Genomic DNA, 17,017 nt, shown 5'->3' with positions numbered 1-17,017 from the left:
CAATTTAAATCAAATTTGCGAGAGGTCAAGAGGGAGGTTCCTGCACATTTCATGGAAGTAGGTCTGTTAACAGATGGCTGCACTAACAGTATTGGCCAAACTCCCGAGTCCTCCTGCACATCCTGTGCAGATTCAGGCATGAGGAATGGATGCTCTGCTCGGAGCTGGATCCCAGGGTGATTCAGGGCTGGCGGAGATGCAGTACTGATGTCCATGTGCTTTGTCCTGTGCTGTCAGTGCAGTCACCTTCTCTTGCCTCGGGCTGTGGCCACTGCAGATTAGAAGCACTGTGCAGAAGGAGAGGAACTTTTGGGAAGAAACGGCAGAAGTCCATCGGCTGGCATCGTGAGTGGTCACTGTCCATTGTGAGTGGTCACTGTCCACCGTGTCTGTGCCAGCTTTCCAGCCACCGACAGACATAGCAGAGCCTCCCTCTTGGAGCAGTTGGTTGCCCCTGGAGGAACTGCAAGGATCATCTGACATTACAAGGAGGTTTTTTAGAAAGAGCATGTCAAGAATGTCTACCTAGAAAGCTCCTCAGCATATATATATATCAGAGAAATCTTAGAGCCAGTATGAATCAGAACATGACACTGTGCATGCCTTCGCTGTACCATCACTAATACACTAATACACCTTCATGTGAGGCTCAGATGGCTGGAGTTTACATGCTTGTGGTGATGCTATGCTCCTCAGTCCTTGGGAGGCAGTCCTGAATGGGCTCTGAACCCTCCCAAAACTCCCCGATGCCTTGAAAGCAACATACCCTGTTCTGCACCCAGTAGTGCTTGAAAAAGCCATGCTGAGCTCTACTGAGCACAGGTATTTACGTTCAGAGAGTGCTGTGTTAGGCACCTGAATATCACGGGCCAGCAGGTTGGGTGTTTTGGATCCTGCACTGTTAGCTCAAATATATTTTTGCAGGATGGCAGTTAATAAATACTGCTGCAAGCACATGTTTGCACTGTGCTCGTGTGCTGCTGCAGGCAGAGGGATGCCTTGCTGCACAGATACAAAAACACTGCTGAAGGCATTACTGCAGGTTTGGGTGAAATGTGCATTGTCAGTGCAGGCAGTTTTCCTTTCACCGCTCTCAGATCTATGTCTTTGCTGGGATTTAAGGAAGCCTTCAACATCCTGACTCATCTCCTCATCCCAAAGTTTATTTAATAAAAGGAGGGCAGCATACACTTGCATGGCTCCAGGTACAGCCGGCAGGTTGCTAGCAGCCTACAAGGTTTTATTTGTTTCTAAGGAGTAGGAATAAGCTGAAACATTTCTATCCAACTGATTTTCTTATGTTAGACATCATCACACCAATAAAAACAAGAGGGGCTGAAGAAGCAGTGAGATGTGATTATTTCTGATGCTCTCGCTGAAGTTTTATGGTGCATTTTTCAGTCTTGATTATATACCTCGAGGCACAAAACTGGTTAAAGCAGATCTTATATCAGTTTACATTATTTCCTTGGCCTTATTGCTATTTTTTTCATAGAAAATTAAAGAGGAAAAAAATGACTTTTAGGGCCTATCATTTTAGCAGATAGCCTTTCTTGCTAAAATGGTCTTATCTGCTGTAGTTTTTGAATGTTTGGCATTCATTGCTAGAAATGCTACCATTTATTTCTTACTCTGAATCCATCTTGATACAAAATTCAAAGCACATCCTATTTATAGTCCAATTTTGAAAAGACATAAACATGGATTCCTGGATTCACAGCTTCAAGTATGAAGCTAAATATCTACTTAAGTTTTTGAGGAATGCCCTTTTGTGAATCACAACAGTTAATTTAATGCTGCATTTTTCTATGTGCCTTAGGTACTGCAATTTGATAAATCCATAATGAACTGAGTCACCAGCAGAACTTTTTCTTCTGTTTCCTGTTACCTCACGACCAAAGAGCAAAAATATGCCAGAGAAGTTTTAGCCAATATGTGTTTGGGGTTGGTGGAATTGTTGAAAATCATTAGTTACTGAAAACCTGAAACCATAAACTGCTGCTCAGTTTAGTCCTCAGAAAAAGTCAAATATCAAGAGAAAAAGGAAAATAAAAAAGAAATTCATCTCACAGGTACACCAGTTAGACTAATTAGTAAACAACTGAAAAAAAAAAAAGCTTTAAAATAGAGAAGCATGAATCATTCAGTGGTTATTAGTTATAACAAAATTTATTTTTTAATTTTAAAAATATCTTAATGCGGTCAGTAGAAAAGTAAGGCAAAACAAGAAGTAGACCAGAATGCAGAATTAAATTTACAGAAACTGTAGACCAATGAAATGAGAAAAATATAAGCAATGGACCAGAGAAACATGGGCAGAAGCAGACCTCACTTATGGAAAGCATTGATCAGGAAAGCCAGAGTGTGAGGATGCTCTGACCAATGTAGTGTTTTTACTGGATTTACAGATTAATATCTTCCTGGGGTGGGGGGACCTCCCTGTATTCTACATTTCTTACTCCATGTTCAGGACATTAAAGAATTTAGTAATTCCAGTGTGTCAGCTTTTGAGTTTTACCTGAACTCCAGTTATCAGTTAGCAAGTAGTAAATACAAGAAGGATATAGGATGTGATATACTGCCTGTTTGTTGCTTCTCCTTATAATGACTTATGCATGACAGTGGCTGATAGCTCTGTGGCCAATTTCTTTAGATAGAAAAAAATTTCTAAAGTGGAACCTGCTCTGTAGAGAGAAATACCTTCCATTTTCATCCTCAAATCCATCCATTTACACTGAAAAGAAAACCCATGGAAAAACAATTCCTAGATAAATAATAAAACGAACAGAGGTTGTTGCTCTTTTCTTGGTTCTTCATGCTGTTGCTATCTTCAATTGCACAGCAAAGAGCAACACTCTGGAAACAGTAAATGGCTCTGGCTGCCTGATAGTAACCTGGGGCTCCATCCTGCAGAACAAAAATGAAATCTAAGGGCAAAAGTAATGCAGGGTACAGCGCAGGAGAAAACTACTTAGTAAATGTTTGTAATTGGGACATTTCTGGAGCATGCATAAGCATGCTAGAAAACTGATAAAGCCCCTGGGACCCCTCCCTGTCTTTTCAGATGAGAACTTGAAAACTCAGTTTTTGCTCAAATGCCCTTACTACAAGTGTATCTTCAGATATGAGAAAAGAGTTGGAAGGGTACAGAGTAACAGATGACAAGTATGTGATAGTGATAAATGGGGAAAAAAAAAGGAGCAATACAAAGATTGTACTTAAAACCCACACAGTTAATTGGAATCCAGTCAGTGCTTTCTTTCTTGGAAAAAGAATAATAATTTGTCTTCAGCTTTGGCAGAAGAACAGTATGCATAAGAGCAAATAATATTTGAAAGTAGAACAAGCCGACATGGCACCAAGTGAGATAAATGCTTATCTCATAATCATTAACTCCTGGCCTAGCTACTGCTTTGCATTGCCAAAAATTCCGGGGTTGGAGAGGAGTTATACAGGCTAAAAATAATAGTTCCAAGGAGCAGCATCAGGAAATACTTGCAACTGAATTTTTCTGTGATCATTGAAGTACTATAAAAACAAATAAACAAAGAACATCTCCTCTTGGTGGTCCTAAATCACAGATTTGGTGTGATGGCTTCTAATTTTTGCTGCAGAAATAGCTAATGCCCGTGTTATTCATAAACCAAGTGCCTGCTTTTGTTGGACAATCTTTTCCATCATTACCTGCCTGAACAAAAAATCCCTGCTGTTCCTAGAAGGGAGGGAAAGTGGTCACAGCAGCTTCTAGACAGCAGATCAAAAGTGTTCTGCACTCCTGTCTCAGCACGAGGCCGATCTACTGTGTTAAGCCATCTATTTAGCAAGATAACCATCTGTCCAGAGTAGGCTTGGTGAGGTAATGGTTTTATTAATTTCTTATATTAAGTAAGATGAGCAGATGAGGCTGCCTGTGGCATTCCGATATGAGAATTTGACCTTTACAAAATTATCTGCTTTCGTTTCTTGTGCAAAACATGATGATTTTCAGTGTGTCAGAGGCGTTACTGGATGATTTTTCCCAGGGCTTTGCAGTGAGCATAAGATATCAGGGTGGTAGTTCTGAATTTGTTTTCACATCTGCAGAATAGACACTTTATAATCACCAAAGCTAAAGCAGGAGAAAACAATTTCCTCCAGACTTTTGTATTTCCTCTGTGCTGAAGGACATTGATTACAATTCACATGTTCTAACTTTGCTAGACAAAACTAAACTTTCTTTAAAGTCACATGCTTTTGGTTAGTAGAAGCTGTCACTTTCCTTGGTAGTTTGTTCAAAAGCTGCCATGCATCCTGTTTAAAAATGGCTACCTGTTCCTTAGTTGCATTTCCTTCTTAAATTTCCACCTGCTAGTTTTGCCAGAGCATTTCTCCTTGAACTTAAAAGGGCCTCTAGGACTCAGCATTTTCACTGCCTAAAGAAACCACATGAATGTTGCTTTGCTAAACTGTGCAAATCAAACTTCTGAAGTCTTTCCCTGTACCTCTCTTCCAGCCCTGAAATCATTTATACAGCCCTTATCTTCAGTATCTTGACACTGTCAGCATCTTTTTAGCAATGTGCTAAAGTTGCACAGAATTGCACTTTGAGCAATGACTTCTATATTCATGGAAAAACAACAAAACAAAAAATTATATTTTGGAATGAATTTTAAAGTAAATTCAGTCTCCAGAATAATGAACAGCTAGGTAACACAAGCTAAGAAAAAAGAGTTTGTGTTTTATTTTTAATTTATTGTATGTAAATTGTGGAGAATGTTGAAAATGCTGCTACCAAATACACTAAAATATTTCATAGGTATCCCTTTTATTTGCAAAAAGAAATGCTAATAACATTGCTCATTGTCTCCTGGGATTACTCAATGGACATGTCTGCAGGTGCCTGCAGTCCCCTGTGCAGAATGGCTGATACAGACATGCCTGGTAACATGTACCTTTTGTGCGCGTCTGTGTGTGTGTTCACTTGACTGCAATTGCTTCACCACCCTGAGCTTCTTGTTGTTGTTGTTGTTGTTTCTAATGGCAAATTAAATGCTTAATTTGCCATTTCACTTTACTTCTGTTGTCTTCCACTGGATTTCAGTGCACTAGCAAATATTTGGGAGGCAAGTTAACTGGTGTCTGTTCCATTGTTTACTAAATATTCCCTGGCTGCCATCAGCCCTTGAACATCCTGATCATTAAGTGATTTCCACCACCTTAGCTGAATAAAAAAGCAAAAGCAGACAGTATACAAACTGCCACCTGTATGCTCTAGCTCATGATGCTCCCCCAATTCCTTTACTCTCTCCATCAGAGATGTATGCCATGCGCTGTGCTGGGAAGCACCAAACCCAACTGCAGCTGCCCCATGTGAGGAGTGGGCACTGACATACACTGAACTTGAGGGAGAGGAATGTCTGCTCAGCCTTCAAAAAGCTCAGCAGGTTGTTCCTGACAGTTGAGCACAGTTTTTGGCTATTTCTCAGGGCAGTATCTGTGAAGCTGTGGGTGCCCTAGGTCATATTTCTTCGCCTTTGCCACCCTAAGCTAAGCAAGGCCTGATGCTGTTACTTTGTACATGGTAGGTGGGTAAGCCTTGCTAGTGGGTCTGCAACACCTTCCTGCATGGCCTCTGCATCTGCATGGGGATCTCCTTAGCCCATGGGACAGCCCAGTTTGGGCAGAAGGTGCAGGGCCCCGTGGCTGAGCTATGGCTGGAGTCAACGTGTCCCAGTGAAACACTGGGAACAAGAGCTATGCACAACGCGTGGTATGTGCTGCACACAGTCCTTGCCTGCCCAGGAACACTGCGGTGGTGGCCAGGAAGAAAGACACAATCAGCTTCAAGGCTTGGAGGAATTCAAACCAACTTAGGGCATGCTGTAGCGGATACAGTGAGGAAAGGGACATTCCCACAGGGACAGGTTTTCCCCAAATTTACCTAAATTTGTTCTGAGCATATGGCTCATGTCTTACTCATTCGTTAAGTTTAGAGCTGCTGAAACACGATGCTTCCAGAAATGTCATCTCGTCAGCACTGTGGGGAAGCATTTCAGATTGAATGGGGAAAAGAACCAGGCGGCCATTTAACTTAAATGACACATTGCAGAAATAGCTGTGAGAAAGCCATAGCCTGTTGGCTATTCCCTTTCCCCTTTGCTGGCATTTGTTACCAAGGTTCACATGTCCTGAACTGCAAGGGCAACCCCATCAGTTGACAGCAGATGATGCCCTTGAAGTGCTGTTGAACAACCCCAACTCTGGCTGCTGTGGGTGGTGCATGTTGCCTTCAAGTAGACCTTGCAGCTGAGGGAGCACAACACAGATATGCTTTTGCTTTACAAACCTCTTCCCAGAGAATCCAAGCTAGAACCAGCCCAAACATTAATGATAGTAGAGAGAATAGACACAACTGGGAAAAGCTATTTAAAGGACTACCTCAGGAAACTGGTGTTTGTTAGTATGTTTTGAACAAGCTGATACAGAAAGATAGCTTAAAGGCAATAACAGCTGTCAGGTCAAAATCCAGAATATCTGTATGGCCCTGGTGAGCTATGACTATATCTGTGGAGCAGGAAGTTGAAGATGTGAAATTCACTGCTTCAGGATGGGTACACCCTGGGGCAATGCAAGCTGCTGGGTGCATTCCTGGTCTCTGGGGTCCACACAAGGCTGTGGGATTTCCCCTGCACCTCAGCTCGTTGCATGTGAAGATGCCATTCTGCACAGGGAGCTGCTTGCTCTTCTTCTGGTGAAATGAGGGTGCTTGGTAAAGAGAAGCTGTGCTGCCATGAGGGTATCCCCTCTTTTTGGCACTACAGTACACTTCCAGCCACTTACCTTTTCTGTAAGATGCTGCTTATGTAGAGGCTATGTTTTCTTCTCAGCTGTGGTGTGTCCCTGTGTGCAGAGTGAAGGTAAGGATCACTTTTATGAGCCTGTCACATGGGCTCCTCTGGGTTGAGAGATGAGCCTGCTACAGAACAAATGGTTTACAAGCCCCTGGTCCTCAGAAGGCCAAATTCCTGAATAGCTGTGTCCTGCCCCCGTGTGTCCTTCCTGGCTCAGGGAGAGTGGATGGTCTCCTTCCTTCCCTCCACCCTGAGCTGATGCTTCTGTGCCTGACCTTGCACATCCCTCTGGAAAAAGGTGACTTTTCTCATAAATAAATAAGCCCACTGTGCCCATACACTGCTCTTTGCAGCCAAGTGAAGAGATTTAGGCTTTCTGCTAACAGTTTTCGTTCATGGAAGGGTGTTATTTGCTTTAATATTATACCTGTGTTACACCTACCTTAGTGCCAATGCTGAGGAGAGGCACAGCACACAGTGAACGATTCCCAGATCCAAGGGTTAAAATCATATGACCTTGTAAATGAAAATCCTCATTCTCCAGTTCATGGCTATTAACAGTACCAGCATCCTGCTTGGAGGTGGCTGAACCATGCTCTGAGAGGAGGCCCCAGCCAAACTGGGCCCCTTAGGGTGTGCCGGGAGCTGCCAGGCCAGGGCTCAAAAAGGGCCCTGGTGTACTGAGGCTTTCTGTAGTGGTTTGGTGGGGCTGCTTGCTTCTTGAGGGGTCACCAGACTTTGAATTTCACCCTCTGTGCGCCCACAGCCCCCCTGGCTTTGTCCCTTTTGTGCTTGAAGGAGAAGCTGCCCCTCAGTGGAGGCTGCACCAATTGCCCCAAAGGGACCAGGGTGGGTTTCCACCTGGCATTAAGCACACCAGGGAGGGGATGGTGGAGAATATTATCAGCTTCTTTAGGCACCTAAATTCAGCCGTGAAACCTCCATTTGCCCTCACTGTCTCCTGCCACAAAGGTGACACGGCCTGGACGTGGAGGTGGGTGCTGGACCCTCATGACCACCAGGGCAGCGGGGCACGAGTGCTCGGCAGAGCCATCACGCGTGCCCCGTGTGCACCCTGGTCTGGGCACAGCCTTGTCCCCGTGTCTGGGTGCCCTCGGATGCCTGGGGGCTCTGAGCTGGGCCAGGCGGGCTTGCAGCCCGGGCTGTCGGATACCCGATCATGTATCTCGCGTTTCTCTGCTGGAGCCATGCTGGCTCATGCATTTTAGGTCTCTTACGTGCTGCCTGACAGGCGATGGCAGAGGAGAGCTGTGCTGTAGGTACAGACATGAGCACAGATGCCGCTGGTCTCTAGGTCCCAACTCTCATCAAAACCACATAGAGCTTTCTGCAGCAGCCCGAAGGACATTTTTTTTTTTTTTTAAAGAAAAAAAAAAAGAAAAAAGAAAAAAGGCACGGTTCCTGTAACTAGCATGCAGTTCTTACTAAAGAAAATCTTGTGAATTAATGGTAGAAATCATGCACATTTTATAAAGTTGAAACAGTTTTAAAATGGAGAGATAAGTTCTCAGGGACATGATTATAAATGGATCATCAAAACTGCAAGGGAGAACACAGAGAAACACAGAAAAAGGGACTTTTCTCTGATTTTTTTTTCTCTTCTGTAGATGTTTCTAAAGAATGCTTCTTTTCTTTTAAAGATTGCCAGACCTCTTCTTTAGTCTCTTACTGTTCTTGATTTTTATACAGAAACAGCTAACTTACAAATGCTGAATTTTACAGACTTTGAAAGACAGAAACTGATGGTTTAGTTTCTGGAGTGACATAGGTATGTTTTTGCAGATGACAAAATGTATCTAATTACATTATCACATTTGTGATATGAGTCCTCCACTGACAATTTTACCTGTCCGGTGTAATTATTACTTGCTGTCTAACTTCATTAGAAGTTATCCTCTTTAAAATTGTTACAATATTTAGGAGCCAGAAGATTTAATGTGAAGGCTATTTCATTAAAGCTCACTACAGTCTGGCATATTTCAGAAGATTTTTACAGGCTGCTCTCTATAAAACTGTATGTCTATAGCCAGAATATGTGCAAGGCAGAAGTTTATCTGTTCGCTGGATCACTGCTGATTTTTTTTGCATGACAAAAGAGCATATGGTTACTAGCTTACCCAAATAGGAGGAGATAAAGTCATTCTTCTTAAAGAAAAAAAAAAGATATATGCTTTTCAAAATGCATTTAAAATATACAAGTAAAATGTTAATGTGAATAATGCTAAGTCAGCTTGCTCCAACTGGGAATCTGCCCCATGTAGTCATAATCAGAGGGATAGGCATTAATCTGTTTATTCAACTGCACAAAGTTCAGCAGAATAACTGTTCTCACTAATTGCTAATGGGTGAAATTGCTGGTGCTTATAGGGAGACATTCTGGTAACAGATAATTAAGCGACTAAGTATTTGAAAATGTCAGGAGAGAAAAATGATCTTTTCACCTCACTGAGTTCATTTCTAATACTGTGTCAGCTGAGCTCACTCTGCTCCCATACAGTTAGCCTGCAGCTCTGCTGGGAGAGCAAAGAAAAGGAGGGAAATTGGGGAAAGCCCCTTATTCTGTCCTCCCTTTGACAGCTGCTGCCTGTGCTCGAGGAGAAGAGCTCCAGACGTCAGCTGCATTCCCAGCAATGATTTGCAAACTGTTACAGGTGGCTCTCACTTACACCGACTTTTATAGATGGGTCTTGATCCTCGTTTGTTTCATGGCTGAAAGAAGTTGCTCCTTCCCAAGAGCAATGTCTCTGTGCTGCTGCACCCAGGAGACTTCCCTGTGGCTGAGACATGCTCCTGGTGCCTCTCCTTTTAAAGTGCTAGAGTGAGGGTGAGCAGGTTTTCAGCTCTACAGAAAGGAAGAATGCAGAGGGGCCCCTCTCAGACTTTGCAAGGTGGCTTGGAAGGAGAAGACAACCCAGCCAGCAAGAGGACAAGAGCCCTAATGTGGTATTTTGGCCCCTCCACCACTTTTGAAATTCACTTCTGTACATGCAATAGAGATCTGAGTATGGCTGGCCAGTGCACGGGAGCACTGCCCAGCCCCTTGGGCCTCAGGGCAGTGCAGCAAGTGCCTGACCTCCTGGCATTTCAGTAGCCTCTGGGGCAGCAGTATGAGCCCTGGGTACAAGGGCAAGGCCGCTGCAGGCAGAGCTTCAAAAGCTGATGTGTCACCCAAGGTCCCAGCACCTGCTTCAAATCTAGCACTCTTGGCTGAGGATGTGGGACATGCTCCTTCTGCTCACGCTCTGCTGCAGCCCCAGGAGGACTGTGCATATGAAGCGCTGGCTGGCTGTTGAGGTCATGGATTTCCTGGCAGCAGCAGAGTTCAGATATTTCTGGTAGTTATTTCCACACATCATTAGAATGCCCCCAACTCTCTGGTCTCTCAGGTGTGAGCCTGTCCTTTCTGGCACCTATTTGCAGTACAATCCAACATGTCCTTGCAATTCTCTGTAACACAGGCAGGGAAAGGGGAGAGTATTTCCCACATTTTGCCACTGAGCATAAATGGGTGTTTCTCGTTATATCTTGGTGATGGTGAATTTGTGATGAAAAGCAAGGTTTCCACCGTAGAGACATTGCATTGCTAATTTCCAAGTGTTGTCACTCCAGGTATCACCCAAATTCACCACCTCCTGCAGCCCTGCCTACCCACCCCTTGATGGTGGCATGCTGATGCAACATGGAGCACTTGTCTAGTGAAGGGTAACTGTTACAGTGAAATATAATATTGCAGAAACTCCTGCCTCCAGAAATACCAGCACATCCTTGTCCAGTTGCTCCAGTTGCACTGAGCAGAGAGCAGAGCCTTGTACCAGGGTCTGAGAGCTCACTCTGGATGCTGGACTGCGTTAGTGTTCAGCTGAACTGAATTTTTCTCAATAGTCTGAAAGTTAAAAGCCTTTAAGTTACAAGGCTGTAAAAAGAGTGACAGATGTAGTCCATTACAGGTACACTTTGAAAAAAAAGTCTACTTTGCTCACACACACTCTCAGCCCACTCTAAAATCTCCCATCTCCAGTAACACTGCAGCGAGCAGATGAAAGCCTACTCTTCAAGATCAGCCTCATGCAAAGCTGGCCGAGGACAACAGAACAGCTACTATGGGCTTTTATCAGACCCATGTTGTTTGTCATGTGAATAAAATGCAAGGCAGATGTTCTCTATAAATGATCTCCAGTGATGGGGGATGAACAAAAACACTGGTTCCTTGCAGCTGAGGGCATGGCTGGAGGGCTGTGTGTGAAGCCAACAGCTGGGGGCACTCCACAAATGGTTTTTTGTGCCAGTGGTCTGATAATGTATGATGCTCTGGGATGAAGGGCAGGTTCAGGTGCTCACTGTAAGGGCTTGGGCTTTTATCGTGTCCCACCATTTTCAGTCTGGCTTGCCCACGACATAATAGCATAATAGCTGACATAACTGCAGAATAGCTGGGTGAAAAACAGGCTTTGTGATTGTGTGGACAGTCGAAAACAAATATGGTGGGAAAGCCACCAAATAAGCAATAAGAAAGCTTGAAGAATTTTACTGAATTAATGCCAAAATGCTGGCTGACCTTTTAAAGCTATTTCAGTTTCATTTTGGCTTTAGTTAATGTTCTCCAAACCCTTTTTCCCTTTTTAGGGGGGCACTTGGATCAGCTTTAAAGTGGAGAACGGTGTTTCAAAATAAGGAGTAGAGAAGTTCAACATCGAATGAAAATGGTACAGCATTGTAAAACAAATCTCTGCATGTCAAAGCCACAAAAATTATGAGCTTTGATATACTTTTGCCATTTTTTTTCCTTGGAAACTTATCAAGTTTGACCATGTTCTTTAAAATATTGCTATTTAACAGATCCACTCATTGACAGAAAGACTCCTTCCTTACCTAATCCAGAGTCAAAGCTGTGAGCTGCAGTCCTGTGAGTTAAGGTGTTTGCACTGGGGCTGCAGCAGGCTCATGTCTTCCTCTGACATAAATTCACCAGTGAGACTTGCAGCTCCGGGAAGAGTAAAATCAGTTGAGCTACATAGTTGTAAAACCAGAGCTACTCAGTGGGGAATCAGGAATACGCTTCTAATTTTACACCATAGGGGCAAAGAAAAAGGAGTTTAAAGTTAATTAAAATCAAAAGAATCCCTTTGTAAATTATGTCTCAGGATGTCGGAAGGGAAAGGACAGAGGCAAATGAATATTTAAGAAGTGAAATTTAACTAATTCTGGTAGGAGCTGGTATTGCTCACCTTTGGCCTCACCGTTTTTCTTACAGCTGAGAGGTGTTGCTTATTCAGGGTCTGCTTCCAGGATGCTTGAGGGGCGTGGAGCCCACCGCCCTCTGACAATGAGAAGTCAGAGGTTGGACTAGATGATCTTGTAGGTCCTTTCCAACCTTGTGTTTCTATGATTAAGTCAGAGGAGCTGCACCCACCCTGAAGGGACCAGGAGGGACCTGCTGTCTGCAGGGAAGCTGTGGCTTAGAGCATCCCTACTTTCATCTCCCTGGACAAGGGGAGCTATAATCCTGCCCAGGAGATGCCATTTGGCACCAGCCATCATCCAGCACCTTCTGCTAGTAGGAGGCCTCCTTGCATGGCCTGGAGGATGTCGTCTCCAGCACAAAACCTGCACGGGTCCCCCTGAAAGAGCTCAGTCTGATATAAATCCATCGCTGGGTGCTATTGGCCAAATTATGCTGTCACCTGCATAAACCTGCATAAACCCAAAGTAGCTCTGCTACTTTGTCTGAGGAAATAATCCAGATTTATGCCACACTGATTAGCAGCAGAGTTTGTTCCTGTGATTTTTTAATGCCGTGACTGCAGGTTTACTAGTCCTCAGGGTCTGGAGCAAAAGTATTTGTATTTATTTGCTCTGAATTTAAAGCGCATTTTGCTGTGGTCCTTTAACTAAAGCATCTTTCGGAAGTGTGGATCTCTCAGATCAATATATCCTCTTCTGCCAGTGAGTTGTGGCTGAACGTCCAGAGCCATACAGGACCCATAAAGTACCAGTCTGTAGTAGAATTTCACCTTGGTGAATCTAGCATCTCCCAGCCTGTTATATCTGCTGTTAGTCCCCGACCTCTCAGAGGGCTCAGCAACCAGCAATCCCACCCATCTGCAGGCTGCTTTGTTGCTGCTTCAGGTGGTGGGTAACCCACTGTCCTCCCTTGGGTGGGTTATTACAGCAAATCATCACCCTTTGCCAGTGAAATGAATCTATACCAAAAATCCCATGAGTGCATTTTTGGTGAAAATATCTGGAAACACATTTTTCCACCTCTCGTGACCAGCTTTTTAACAAAACAGTCTGGATTTTCCTGCCTGTCGGTTGAAGTCCAGCAGGATGGGGACTTGCCACATGCACCTCTCTGGGAATATTAACTACTAACAGCACGTGGCTCCCAAACCGTAAAACCTCTGCCTGTGGAGGGTGGCTTCTAGGGCCAGAAAGTCACTTTGCAAACATGGAGTCTGGGATAGGGACAGCAGGCATCAAGTAAACACGAGGACTTATTCCCATCTTTAATGCTGTTTTACTCAGGTGCTGCGATCTGAAAGGAAAGGCAAAGCTCTGAGTCCAACTGGGAAAGCGATCCCTGGCAGGACTGAATGATGTCCTGTCTCCCGAGTTCTGGTTGTGCCACTCATCATCCCTTTATGATGGAAAGAGTCGCTGCTGCAATATTTCTAGAAAACACACTTCGGCTGCAGCAGAGGGCCTTAAAGCAACAAAATGTGACAACTCACCGAAACACACAATTTAAATAAAAAATGGAGCAGACAAATAAAGGCCTCCAATGAATAGCGTTAGTTTATAATAAGAAAGGGAATTGTAATTTAGTCATGGTTGAATGTTTCCCATTTCCCCTTACTGCTCATAGCCCCTCTTTATAATTGTGCTTTTGTGGAGAGAGGGGTGTTGGTATTCTCAGGGGCTTTGGGAATATCCTTGCTTTATCCTGTAAGTACCTGTCTGTTCCCTCCATGGCACAGACTCTAATCCTGCCCTGGATGCATTGAGACAAAATGAGTTGCTAATTTCACGGTTGAAGTCAGAAGAGATAATATCTGCTCAATTCCCTGCATAAAAGCTGCTCTCCAGCATAAGCCTCCTGGAATTCTGCTTTTGTGCCCTCAAAAGGATCGGGATACGAGGATCTGGTCAGGTGGGCATGACCTCTGGGTGTACTAAAAAATAGAATGTCCGGGTTGCTTGATACTAAATAAAAATTTTAATAAGAATTGAGTCACAGAAAGCTTTTTGTTGCCTTCCCTTTTTATTCTCAACGTATGCTCTAACCATGCCTGTGGAATACAGCTTGTCCGTGCACGTAGGTACAATCTGATTCATGTTGACACCTTGTAAAGACCAGGGAGGTGTTATTCAGGCAGCTGCAAGGGCACTTCTCGGAGAGTGGGAAGGAACACTGTATTATGCCCCCTCTAATGTGAGCTTTTAAAGGTTACCTTATTTGTACAGCGTGTTCAAAGACATCAAACTCAGGCTCCAGCAGGAAGCAGAGTCAGGAGAGGGTTAAGGAAGGCAGCGATGCCTGATGTTAACATCTTTCCTCTTTTTCAGCTTTGTAAAAGATAAACGCTTCAGATTTCAATCTGTGGTTCCCAGCAGTGCTTTGGGAACACTGCAGTAGGCCCGCAAAAATCGCTAATGCTGGGCCAAGCCGAGATAATGCGTCTCAGCAGGAATGACATAATGCCCTAAAAGAAGACTATGATGTAATGCATATCTCAGAAAATCAGAGCCAATTTCCGTTACCAAGCCTTGAAGTCTAGCGCTAATGCTGCAATATGCAAAACTTTGGGGGGGGGGGGGGGGGGGGGGGGGGGAGATCTTTTCTATTTTTTATTTTTATTTTTTATTTTTGGAAGAATAATTTTGCAAGGCTTACAGCACTTCGTGCACTCCGCATCAGTTGCTAGAGAAGCTTTTCTCTCTCTCTACACACTTTTTGCAGTTCAGGTGCATGCTGAAAGCCATTAAGCATTTCACCTTGGTTGAGGTGCCTGCAATACATTAATACAAATGCAGTAATTTATAGCATTAACATGGCTGTTTATGCAGGTGAGGCATAAAGCGTATATAGCATATTACAGTAAATCCCGCTTAATGAAGGTGTTATGCGGGGATTTATTGGAATCACTAATGTCTCAAGGAAAAGTTAAGCAGTATTTGTGCTAAGCTCAGCTTGGGCATCAGCCAATGTGACTCCTCAGTCCTTGGTGGAGTTGCCCCCCCCGGCGAAGGTGAGCCAGATTTGGGCCCGTGCAGTTTGTAAGCCATCCCGTCAGGTTTTCCTGTCTTGTGTTAATACACACACAGCCAGAGCAGCAAGACGTGCCTGCTGCCCAGTGCTCCTCTGGTACACGATCACGTGGGACTGACGTGTGGGGAACTGCTGCAGGCTTTATTCACAAGCAGGACGTCTCTGAGCAAGCCCCTTGGCTTCCTGCACCTGCCACTGGGTTTTGGCTCCTGACAGTCCCCAACTCCCCTAGGAAGCCGGGTGCTCACCCCAGCCCCTGCCAAAGTGGTGGGATGTCCTGGGTGGTCTCGCTGTCCCGTGGTATGGTTTGCAGCAAGGGGATGGTGGTGATTCCCATGCACAGGGCTGCGTCACGCAGTCTTCATGCTCCCTTTGGGGACGAGGGCTGGAGCCTCTGCCACCCACTGGCTCGGCCCCTCAGAGGCAGGACGGAGCTGTGGGGCTGGATTTGCAACTGAGGAAAAGTCACGGTGGTTCTTGGGGTTGGAGGGGAAGGCAGAGGCCCTCACGGGGCAGAATCTGGCCGTGACCACCCACACGGTAGCGTCACCCTACTGTGATGCTGTGGCAACATGTGCCCTTTGTGTGAAGGCTCTGTCTTTATCTCACCAATGTCATACCTCCAGTCCTCCACAGCCAGACCTGGTCTGGGCTGTGCACAGGACCAGGGACCTCCCAGAGGCCCTGTCCAAGCCTCCTGCAGAAGAAAAACCATATAGAAAACCCTCACATCTGCCCACAGATGTTCCCAAGGGCATATCTTGAGCACCAGCATTGCTTCAAGAGTATTTGCAGTGGAAACCAGAATTTTTAAAAAATACCCATCGGGTCCGTTTCTTTCTACCCTGGGGTCCTGCTCAGCGCCCTGCAGCCCTCTGCTGCAGCCTCCAAGCAGGGCTTTGGCTGTCCTGATCTTCTTGTGACACAGAGCTGGTCTGCTCTAATCAAACCATCTTTGCCCCAGCAGCCAAGGTATTAATGTGTAACCTCAGCTGGCTCTTGTAAATTCGAGGTTTACATTTTTGCTTCTCCTCGTTAAGAAACACTGGGAGTGTCACATATTGGAGGCTTGTGTTTGCTTGCCGACGAGGTACGAGGTCGCTAACTCAGATTCAGCAGCAAGTAAACTTGTGACCTTGTTCTAAAAATTAATAAACCGCCACCAGTACCTCTAACGGAGGGGGAAGCCGGCATCTGCTTGTGTTAGCTCAAGCCTGGACCTGCTTTTTGTTCAGTGTGACCTGACTGCAAATAGAGGCTGCTGTGCTTTATGCTGCAGACTGCCTTCTAGAGGAGACTGACCCGCGACGCATGGCATCATTAAATTGGGAATGATGCTGGACATGCACTGCAACCGCACAAGTGAAAGGTGAGCTGCTGCCTCAAATTGTTTTAAAAACTCATTATCGTTAATAAATACCAAGCTGTGTTACGTGCACCATTTCATTAAAAGAAGATAGCCAGAAGGAGAGCTTAATTATCTTGCTCTAGTAAAATACCCCAGGGCAAGAGGGGAATGTATAATTACAGTGATGATATGGCCTACTGGTCTGCTGGTGGGCCAGAGAGATGGGGACCTGGCTCGCTGATCCTGACCTTGACTCTGACGTGTGTGACTGTTGGGGCAGGTCATTTAACCTCCTTTCCAACACGGGAGCTCTTGGACTGCCAGAAGTAAGTAATCAGCATGCCCTGAAGAGTCATTTTTGTGTAAGGACTGGAGCATTTTGGCTTTCCCCATTTGCCTTTATGCATGCTCAGATGCCTCCTCAACTTGTCCCAGCTGACTTTGGTTCAGCAGCCCGCAGCACGTTGTCAAAGAAGGCATGACATGATGTGTTGCTGTGGCAGCCAGTACCCAGACACTCCAAAATTGCCCCATGCTGACACTGGTTGT

The 17,017-nt window shown here is 44.9% G+C and overlaps 1 long non-coding RNA gene across 1 annotated transcript in view; it reads left to right on the top strand.

The window, feature by feature from the left end:
• The window catches only part of LOC121062174, a 61,726-nt gene extending 47,687 nt beyond the window's left edge, over positions 1 to 14,039 (top strand). The window contains exon 4 of the long non-coding RNA XR_005815450.1: positions 13,377 to 14,039. This is a non-coding gene — a long non-coding RNA (uncharacterized LOC121062174). The remainder of the gene's footprint in view (positions 1 to 13,376) is intronic.
• Positions 14,040 to 17,017: the final 2,978 nt, after the last annotated feature.

The sequence above is a fragment of the Cygnus olor genome, chromosome Z (assembly GCF_009769625.2).
Source record: "Cygnus olor isolate bCygOlo1 chromosome Z, bCygOlo1.pri.v2, whole genome shotgun sequence".
Lineage (NCBI taxonomy): Eukaryota > Metazoa > Chordata > Aves > Anseriformes > Anatidae > Cygnus > Cygnus olor.
Note: the sequence above shows the minus strand (reverse complement) of the source record. Positions and strands in the feature narration are given on the sequence as shown.